The sequence below is a fragment of the Orycteropus afer genome, unplaced genomic scaffold (assembly GCF_000298275.1).
Source record: "Orycteropus afer afer isolate SDZICR_OR568_19922 unplaced genomic scaffold, OryAfe1.0 scaffold00045, whole genome shotgun sequence".
Classification (NCBI taxonomy): Eukaryota; Metazoa; Chordata; class Mammalia; order Tubulidentata; family Orycteropodidae; genus Orycteropus; species Orycteropus afer.
Window position 1 is genome coordinate 5,875,582 of NW_006921632.1, and position 11,098 is coordinate 5,886,679.

Here is an 11,098-nt window from a genome sequence, read left to right on the forward strand (position 1 = left end):
ATAAGATGCAACTAGCCCCTTCCACCTTCCTCCTCCTAACCGCAGTTTCCCTCTGGCCCGGAACACATCTTGGCCTGTTGGGTATGGTTCTTCTTGAACAGAAGCCTCTGAGAGGTGGCCAGCAACAGAGAGGACACTAACATTGTAGGGAGAGAGGACTGCTTGCTGAAGCCTCACACTCTTGGCACCTACACCTACATGCCAATAGAGCTGTGAAGCATGTGAATTTCCCTTGCACCTTGGACCACCCTGCAACCTCCCAGGAAATCAGGATTTGTCATCAGTGATGAGAATCATCCCAGCAAGCTCTATCAGCTTTTATTAAAGGATCCTCTTTCCTGCCTCTTCAGCTCATCCCCAAGGAATCGACTACTGCAAAGACCTTTCCAACTTTATTGCAAGCCAGAGGCAGAACTCATACAAGGACATGCCAGGCAAAGTGTGTGTCCTTTTGGGCTCTTCATGGCTCTGGAGCCTGGCAGGGTAGGTGCATTGTCTGGCCCCAGGACAGAACCTATGGCCTTGGGATGACCCCTGAGTAGGTATTGAGGCAGCAGGGCCTGAGGGCATCTGGAGGAAGTGGGCCCATATCCGGAGAGAGTGGAGGTGGTTGGGTGTGGTCTGCTCCCTGCACCTGCTCAGCAGGTCCATCTGCCAGTGCTCAGGCCAGACAAACCTCTTCCTACCCTCACCTCTGCACTGCCAGACTTCCTCTCAATCTGTGGCCATGGACATGCCTACAACTACTTCCAGAATAGATTGGCTGGTGTCAGAGTCCTTAGTAGGGAAGCAGAACAACTGGAATACACTTCAAGTTTCTGAGTGAATCTGACCAAGTCAAATAATAGTCCTGTGCCTTAATTTCTCCATCTGTAAAATGGGTGTAATGGACTCCACCCAGTTTTTAGTAACAAACAAGTTGAACGGCAGCTCCTGCCTCTATGACAGAGGTGGCAGCCACCTGCAGTCTTGTGTCCTTGGCATGAAGAGGGGCATCATCACGTCCTGTGAAGTCAGCAGAGGCCAATTCACTGGGAGAGACTGAGGTGCAGCCAGATGACATGGGTGACCAAACCAGTTCCCTTGCCTATGGGCAGAGGTGGAGAATCATGGGGCAAGGATGCTACGGGAGCTGAGCAATCATGACATGCAACCCCAGTGTTGGTGAGTCAGGAGTCCCAGAGCTTTCTTCTCTTCTAGACCAATTGTCAGTGTTTCAGTGATGGCTAGACCAGCCAGCCAGCCACTGTCCCTTGTGTCCTTTCAGGTTGAAGGGTAAAACCAGCTTAGTGATGTGGCAGGAGCCACATGGGGTAGATGGTTGGTGTCCTCTGACAGGTTTTTTCTTTTCTTTGTAATTGTACCTACATCCCAATAGAACTTCTCAGAAGCATGTGAATCTCCCTTTAGTTTTGGATTACCCTGCAACCTCCCAGCTGCCTCAGTCTCTTGGGTGGAACACTTTTAAGCCTGTTGGGAGCCTTCCCAGGAGGGGAGTGCCCAGGGAGACAGGGCCTTGGCTGCCATCGCAGGAAGAGACATACTCTGGGAGCAGGAGAAGCTGAGACCCAGGGTAGCCAGAGACTGGGCTGGGTCACCAGTGGAGTGAAGGAGGCTAAGGAGGAGGGAAGGGCTCTATGTTAGGGTGGCTCTTGCTCTGAGGGCTATGTTGTCTTCCTGTCCCCCTCACTGCCCAGGCATGGGGGTAAGGGGTGGGGAGCCCATCCTCTCATGCTCCCTATGTTGGGGGCTCCTATTTTGTCTTCTATCTTCGGGGCAGCCATGATGGGAGGAGGAATTGATGGAACTGCTAAGCGGGTAGCAGGAGGGAAGAGAGTGTGACCTGAGGTGAGGCCTTTAAAAAAAATCCTTTACCTAAAAGGAAGAAAGTGGAGATGGAGTGTGTGTGTGTGTGTGTCCTATAAGAGGCTCCAAGGGAGGGGAGTGGAAGAATGGAAAGGGGTAATTCTGCTATAAATAGATGTGCGGCGCGCGCGCACGCGCACACACACACACACACACACACACACACACACACACCCCTATCCCTGCCCTCCCTTACTCCTTTCCCTCAGCTTCCCTGTGAAAGCCTGGGGCAGCTATTGGTCAGGAGGCTTGGGCTCTGTTGTGGAGTGCACAGCAGGGAGGTCCTTCCAGCAGGCTGAGCATGATCTAGTAAAGGGGTAGAGCAGTCTGGGAAGCTCCAACCCTCTACAACTCCAGCTTCTCCCCTGGAAGCTGATTCTGTCGTCTCCCCAAACCCCAACCAAGCAGGAAGACAGACAGAGTTTGTGACCCGGTACCCTCCACACTCACTCCATTCAGCGTAACATTAGCCCTCGAGGGGTGGAGGAACTTCTGCTTTCACACTCCTGGTGGCTTCTGTGTTCCCAACAGCCCTTAACCTCTGGCCGCTCTGCTAACCAAGCAGCAAAGATTAATATTCTTAAGGTTGCTGTTATTCATAGTATTTGTCATGATAATAATAGATTGAGATTTGAATATTCTTTTCATCCATTCCAGTGCACTTTCACATCTACTGTCTTAATTTTATCCTGATGATAGGATAGGTAGGGTAAACATTGTTTACCGTTGTTTCACAAAGAAACTGAGGTACAGAAAGATATGCCTACAGTCACACAACTGGTTAATAACAGGGTGGAGGGGTGAAGTAATTGGGTGTGTATCAGCCATGCCTCAACCATGGGCCTGCCCATCCATGCCCTTCCTTGTGTTCCTCATGCTCCCTGAATCCTGATGTTTTCTTCTCTTGTAGGAACAACAAACCAGTTGCTGTTGAGTCGATTCCAAGTGATGGCATTGCCGTGCAGTCAGAATAGATTTGTGCTCCACAGGGTTTTCAATGGCAGGCTTTTCAGAAGCAGATCATGAGGTTTTTCTTCTGTGGTGACTTGGAGCAGACTTGAAACATCAGCCTTTTGGTTAGCAGCCGAGTGCATTAACTGGTTGCACCACCTGGGGACTCTTCTTGTAGGAATAAACCCAGGCTTGCTAATTTCTTCCTTCTTTCCTCCTATCCTCCTTCCCTCATACTCTTTTCGTATTCTCCCTTCCATTTTTAATACATACTGTGGGCCTAGTGGGCAGTCTTGGAGCAAACAGGCAGATGAACACAGAACAAGTCCATCAGAGGTGAGGATGCTGCACAGGGCAAGTCCGGAGAGTGGTAGAGGCTCAGGGCTGCAGTGCCCAACTGCTCACTGACAAGCTGCTCCCTACTGAAAAGCAGGGGATGCTTTCAGCTCGCCACTGGTACAAGTCACCAGGATTTCAGAAAGTTCTAGTGGCTAAAGCCCAACTAAATCTCCAACCTGGCTGTTGTTGTTGTTGTTATGTGCCGTCGAGTCGGCCCCAACTCATAGCGACCCCTCCTTGGGTTTCCGAGGCAGTATCACTACAGAAGTAGGATTGCCCAACCTTCTTTCCGTGGAGTGGCTGGTGGGTATGAACCGCCAGCCGTCTGGTTAGCAGGCAAGTGTCTTAGCCACTATGCTACCAGAGCTCTTAATTCCTCTCTCTCTCTTCCATGGACCTATAGTCTAGAAATTAAATGCATTTTCAAAATGTATCCATTTACCCACAAAATACTGGGTTTCTCCCACGTGCTTGAACTGAGTGACTATCCAGGCCTGTCCAGCCGTCCCAGACAATCCAGGAGTCCTTCTCTGAGATTCTGGACTCTCTATGTCTGGCTTCTTGTAGACTTCCTGCAACCCAGCCTAGCCAGTCACCTGAGGGTGAAGGGACTTGCAGCTGTCCTTGCCACTGATGATGAAACTGGATTGTTCTGAGAAGCCACATCTGACTCAGCTGAGTTTTGCGAGAGGCTTCTCTCTGACACCTGGGGGCCTTCCTGGAGTAGGGTGTTGTGTTGGGCTCACAGGGGACTGTTGGTGGTGGTGGGTGGAGCTCTGAGGAAGCAGCATGGGCCTAGTGACCTCCAGAGGAAGGCAGAAGGCAAGGTCAAAGCTCAGAGCTGCTCTTGTGCTGTGATATGTGGGCGTCTGGTTGCTCATGTGTGTGCAGACTCAGACCAGTGTGGACCCTGCACCAGGAGCTGGATGCTGGGGACTTTACCCTAACGGCCATGCTCCTGGCCCTTGGGGAGCACTCAGGGTCTCAGTTTTCCTGCTGGGGTATGAGTTTGGGGCCCTTAGAGCTGTTTAAAGGCGCTCTGGTGGCATAGTGACTAAGGGCATTTGGCTGCTAACCAGAAGTTTGGAGGTTCAAACCCACCAGCTGATCCATGGGAGGAAGATGAGACAATTTACTTCTATAAAGATATACAGCCTTGGAAACACAATGGGTGTCACTATGAGTAAGAATCAACTTGATGGCAGTGGGTTTAAAGCTATCTAGGGCCACTACCTATCTGTCAGTTTGTCCTACTACAGTGGCTTGCAGTTTGCTATGATACTGGAGGCTATGCTATCAGTATTTCAAATACCAGCAGGGTGTCCCATGGTGGACAGGCACTTCCAGTCTAAGACAGACTAGGAGGAAAAGCTTTCTGAAAATTAGCCAATAAAAACCTTATGGATCAGTACTGAATATTTTCTGATGCAGTGCTGAAGATGAGCATCGTAGGTTGGAAATACACAGTGGCTGCAACAACGGGCTCAAGCCTACCAGCAGACTTTAAGATGGTATAGGACTGAGCAATGGTTTGTTCTGTTTTACATGGGATTGCCATGAATCAGAGCTGACTAAGAGGCAACTGAGAATTGACTCTGGGTTGCTGAATGGAGGACGGTGCCTTCCCAGTGCTTAGGGGATTCTAGTTTTCAGAGGGATGGAGAAATGGTGGCTTGTTGCTGGGGCCATGACAGCAAGCATTTTAAGCTCACTCAGCCACCCAGAAAAGCATCCTTTAAACCAGAGATTGAGGCCCCTCAGTGGGTGTCAGGGTGCTCCTGGTCAGTGTGCTGAAGTGGAGGGGCCTCGGCTTTCAGCAGCCACATGACCTTGGGCGAGTCCCTTCTTCTCCCTGGGCTTCAGTTTCCTCTTGTACAACTGGAGAGATTTGTCCTACAAGTATTTTGAGATGTTTTCCCACTCAGTATCTGTGACTTACACAGCTCAGGGTGTCAAAAAAAGGAGAGAAGGTGCAGAACTCTCTTTATTGTGAGGCTGCAGACACCTCCCAGCATCTTCCCAGTCGGGGCCTCCAGCCAGGACTGCCCACCTGAGGAGAGTCAGCTATAAGCTCAGTTTTATTAGAAAGGTTCTCAGATTCCCTATCTCTGAATATCACCCCCTGAACCCTGCCTGAGTGCCTGACGGTCTTGCCTTCTACTCCCTGAGCTCTAGTGTGTGTGGAAGGCCACGGTTATGTGGCAGGCACTATCCTAAGAGATTTGCAAGTATTAATTCATTCAATCCTCACAGCAACACTGTGAGATACTCTTATTGGCTCCATTTTATAGTTCCAGGGGAAACTGAGGCACAGGGAGGTCAGTGCTATGGATTGGATTGTGTGCCTCCAAAAAAATGTGTTGGGATCCTAACCCTTCTACCTATAGACATAACCCAATTTACAATTAACTTTGTTGTGTTAATGAGGTCATATCAGTGTAAGATGTGGCTTAAACATAACACTTTTGAGATACCATAAAAGCAGATTGGACACAGAGGCAAGCAAGCATAAAAAGGGAAAGGTAGACACACGTGGAGATCCCCAAGGAACCGAGAAACACCAGGAAGAATGCTGGAGAAGCTGAGACGAGGATTCTCCCCCAGAGTGGACCAAAAGTGAGCCTTCTCCCGGAGTTGGAGTCCTGATCAGAATTCCTCCTAAACTATGATAAAATAAATTTCTGTTCCTTAACACCACCTACTTGTGGCACTTCTGTTACAGCAGCACGCAAGCTAACTAAGACAGGTAACTCCCCCAGGGCTGTACAGCTAGTGAGGGGCAGCGCTAGGATTCAAACCTAGGCAGTCTGGCTTTAGGGACAATGGTCTTAGTCACTGTGTTCTGCTTCTGCAGTCATACCTTTGAGTATTTTATTTGATGTCTGCCTCCTCCTTCCGACTCTAAGCTTCTTACCTTTATACCCACATTGCTTAGCACAGTGTCTGACATACACATACAAGACACACTCAATCATGATTTGTTGAGTGAATGAGCAAATGAATGAGAAAGGGGAAAATTGCCCATAATCCCACTACTTAGAACACTAATTATTATTATTTTGACAGATTATTGATATTCAGATGATGAGTCAGGAACTGTTCCTGCCAGTCCTGTCATGGTCTTTGTATGGGCAGACCAGCCCTAGCTGTTCCAACACACCTGGGGCAAGAGGCCAGCCAGATGCCTAATGTCAGGTCTGGTTCTTTGTTGGCCTCCAGCCCATCTTTTGGTCTTGATCTCATTCTTGCTCACTCCTTCACTGTCTCTCTAAGCCATCTTATCTCTGTCTGTAGGTCTTATCAATAACAGCACAATGCGCTGCACTGCCTTTGAGTCGGATCAGACTCATAGCGACCCCTCCTTGGGTTTCAAGGCAGTATCACTACGGAAGTAGATTGCCCAACCTTCCTTCCAAGGAGTGGCTGGTGGGTTTGAACTGCCAGCTTTCTGGTTAGCAGTCAAATGCCTTAGGCACTATGCCATCAGAGCTCCTGTAGGTCTTAACAACTTCTCTTTTTTCTGTCTGTTCTTCTAGACCCTCTCCAAAGGCAGCAGGGTTTTAGGCAGGGTGACCAAGCTTTATGAAAAGCTTCAGTCATGGTCGAAGGAAACAAGGGCAATATATGCATTGCACAGCAACCAAATCTTTTGCACCTCTGATTTTTACCAGGAGAAAATGGGCCATAGAGCTGCCTGCTCAAAGATGGCAACTGACCACCCCTCTTTGAATGTCTCAGTTGGCTGCCATCTTTGAGAAAAGCACTGTTGTCTGTTTCCTACTCAGGTCAAAACCAGGCCAGAGATTTGGCTGCTATGCAATGTACACACTGCCCTTGTTTCTAATAGGCTTTGACTGAACCATTTTGAACTGGTTCAAATCCCTGGTTTGAGGACTTGAAAAAGTAATTTTATTTTTTAGTTACTATTATTGTTGTTGTGTATTAGATGGTGTAAAACAAAAATACCACAGCTGGTAAAAAGTAGATTCCAATGAAGCATTGGTGGTTCAGGTAAAATTCTCACCTTCCACGCAGGAGACCCAGGCTTGATTACCAGCCAGTACATTTCACACACAGGCACCAACAGTCTGCCAGTGGAGGCCTGCATGGTGCTATGATGCTGAACAGGTTTCAGCAGAGCTTCCAGACTAAGATAGCCCGGGAAGAAAGGCCTGACTATCTACTTTTAAAAATCAGCCAATGGGGGGGTGGAGGGGAGAAGTGAATTCTGTGCTGTAGGCAGGTGGTTACTTTGGGATCCTAACAAAATGGTAAAGTTAATTGTTACATCATGGATTCAGAAGCTGTGGTAATCCTGGGTTCTATCCGACCCCTGTGTTGGCCACCACTTTCAGTGATGGTGCCAAGAGGGTGACTTGGGGATTTGTTGTTGTTGTTATTAGATGTTGTTGAGTTGGTTCCAACTCATAGCAGCCTACATACAACAGAATCCTGCACCATCCTCACAATTATTGCCATGTTGGAGTCCATTGTTGCAGCCACTGTGTCAATCCATCTCATTGAGGGCCTTCTCCTCTTTTGCTGAACCACTGCTTTACTAAACATGATGTCCTTCTCCAGGGACTGGTCCCTCCTGATAACACATCCAAAATACGTGAGACAAAGTCTCGCCGTTCTTACTTCTAAGGAACAGTCTACCTGTAATTCTTCCAAGACAGATTTGTTCATTCTTCTGGCAGTCCATGGTATATTCAGTATTTTTTGCCAACATCATAAATCAGAGCATCAATTCTTCAGTCTTCCTTATTCATTGTCCAGGATTTGCATGCATATGAAGTGACTGAAAATACCATGGCTTAGGTGAGGTACACCTTAGTCTTCAAAGTCACACCTCTGCTTTTGAACACTTTAACAAGGTCTTTTGCAGCAGATTTGCCCAATGCAATACATCATTTGATTTCTTGACTGATGCTTCTATGGGCATTGATTGTAAAATCCTTGACAACTTCAATGTTTTCTCCATTTATCATGATATTGCTTATTGGACCAGTTGTATTTTTTTTTTTTTAATTTATATTGAGGTATAATCCGTACTGAAGACTGTAGTCTTTGATCTTCACCAGTAAATCTTCATTTTCACTTTGAGCAAGCAACATTGTGTCAACTGCATATCTAGGTTGCTAATGAGTCTTCTTCCTCTAATCCTGATGCCACATTCTTCTTCATATAGTCCACCTTCTCGGATTATTTGCTCGGCATGCAGATTGTATAGGTGTGGTGGAAAAATATAACCCAGACACACACACCTTTCTTGATTTTAAACCACTCAGTATCCCCTTATTCTGTTCAAACAACTAACTCTTGGTCTATGTATAAGTTTTATACAAGTACAATTAAGTTTTCTGGAATTCCCATTCTTCAAAGTGTTATCCATAATTTGTTATGATTAACACAACTGAATACCTTTGCATAGTAATAAAACAGGCAAACATCTTTCTGGTATTCTCTGCTATCAGCCATGATCCATCTGACTTTAACAATGTTTCATGTCCTTCTGAATCTGGCTTGATTCAGTAGTACCGGTAGTACTCTGTTGATGTACTGCTCCAACTATTTTTGAGTTACCTTCATAAAAACTTTACTTGCTTGTAATACTAATGATACTGTTTCCATAATTTCTGCATTCTGTTAGAACACCTTTCTTTGGGATGGGCGCAAATATGGATCTCTTCCAGTCAGTTGACCAGGTAGTTGTCTTCCAAATTTCTTGACATAGCTGAGTGAGTCCTTGTGTTGCACTGGTTTGTTGAAAAATTTCAACTGGTATTCTGCCATTATTGGAGCCTTATTTTTCACCAATGCCTTCAGTGCAGCTAGGATTTCTTCCTTCAATACCATCAATTCTTAACCATATGCTACCTCCTGAAATGGTTGAATATCAACTAATTCTTTTTCTTACAGTGACTCTGTGTATTCCCTCCATCTTCTTTTAGTATTTCCTGCATTGCTCAATATTTTCTTCATAGAATCCTTCAAAATTGCAACTCAAGGCTTGAATTTTTTCTTTAGTTCTTTCAGCTTAAGATATTCCAAGCATGTTCTTCCTTTTTGGTTTTCTAACTCCAAGTCTTTGCACAGTTCATTGTAATACTTTACCTTGTCTTCTTAAGCAGCCCTTTGAAATCTTTTGTTCAGCTCTTTTCTTTATCATTTCTTCTGTTTGCTTTTCTTACTTTACATTCAAGAGCAAGTTTCAGAGTCTCTTCTAACATCCATTTTGGTCTTTTCTTTCTTTCCTGTCTTTTTAATGACCTTTTCCTTTCTTCATGTATATGTCCTTGATGTCATCCCACAATTTATCTGGTCTTTGGTCACTAGTGTTCATTGTGTCAAATCTATTTTTGAGATGGTCTCTAGATTTAGGTGGGATATAGTAAAAATTATACTTTGGCTCTCATGGTCTTGTTTTATTTCCTTCTGCTTTAACTTGAACTTGCATACAAGCAATTGATGGTCTGCTCTGTAGTTGGCCTCTGGCCTTGTTCTGACTGATGATATTGAGCTTCTCCATTGTCTCTTTCTACAGATGTAATCAATTCCTATGTATTCCATTTGGTGAGGTCCATGTGGAGCTCTGGTAGCATAGTGCCTAAGGCACTTGACTGCTAACCAGAAGGCTGGCGGTTCAAACCCACCAGCCACTCCTCGGAAGGAAGGTTGGGCAATCCTACTTTTGTAGTGATACTGCCTCGGAAACCCAAGGAGGGGTCGCTATGAGTCGGGGCCGACTCGATGGCACATAACAACAACAACAACAACATGTGTAAAATCACCATTTATGTTGTTGAAAGTACTTATTTCCAATGATTAGGTCACTGGTCTTTCAAAATTCTATCATGTAATCTCTGCCATCCTATCACCAACCCGTATTTTCCAACTTCTGATCCTTCTTTGTTTCCAACTTTCACACTCCAATCACCAGTGATTATTAGTGCATCTTAATTGTATGTCTGATTAGTTTCAGACTGCAGAAGTTGGTAGAAATATTCAATTTCTTCATCTTTGACATTAATAGTTGTTGAGTAAATTTGAATAATAGTCATATTAGGGGTTCCAGTAAGATGGCAGACTAGGCAAAAAGACTGCACAGACCCTCTTCAACAAAGGGAAACCAATTAACACAGACACAGAAGATAATCCTGGACCCCTGAACCTTGAAGGGAAGGATATAGAAGTGGACTAAACCCCAACTAGCAGAAGAATTTGCGTGAAAATATCAAAAAGGAGACATATGGAGCTGTGGTCTGGCAGTGATCCTGAGTAATCCTGACGGCACAGACAGCTTGGAGATTCCCGAGTAGTGGTAGGACCTAAGAATTAACTGAAAAATCAGTCCTGCTAGCCAGGGACTGCACGGAGGACTGTGCACTGTGGCTGGGGAATAAACGGAGAAGGTGAAGAGAAAGGCAGGCTGAGCTGTGGGCTTTTGCCAGTCTGGAGACACCGCCATTTTGAATGTTACAAGTGGCTTGACCATTTTGGATATTTAAAGAGACAGTGCTCTCTGAGATTCCAGGGGTTTAAGAAGAGGTTCGGCTTTCCAGCAACCCCAAGGACACTCCGGACCTGCAAGAGTGAAAGGGTACCACATTCCTCTTCTTACTCTTATACCCCACACCTGCTTGGTGAATGGAGGTGTGGCCATCCCCTACTCGCACCCACCTTCTGGGCCCACAAGAACTCTATCACAGTCTGTGTGCTCAGGCAGAGCCTGGGTGCCCTACCCTGTCCACCACCGATTTTTTTTTTCTTCTTTTTATTATTTTCTTCTTTTTTATTTCTGGTGATTAGTTTGCTTGCATTTATCTGTTTTAAGACAACTATTATTATTAATACTTATGTCCTTTTAACTATTAATCTTACTCCTACCCTCCCAGGTCCTAGTTTTCAGCTTTTTTTCTTTTCCCTGTTCCTGGTTGAA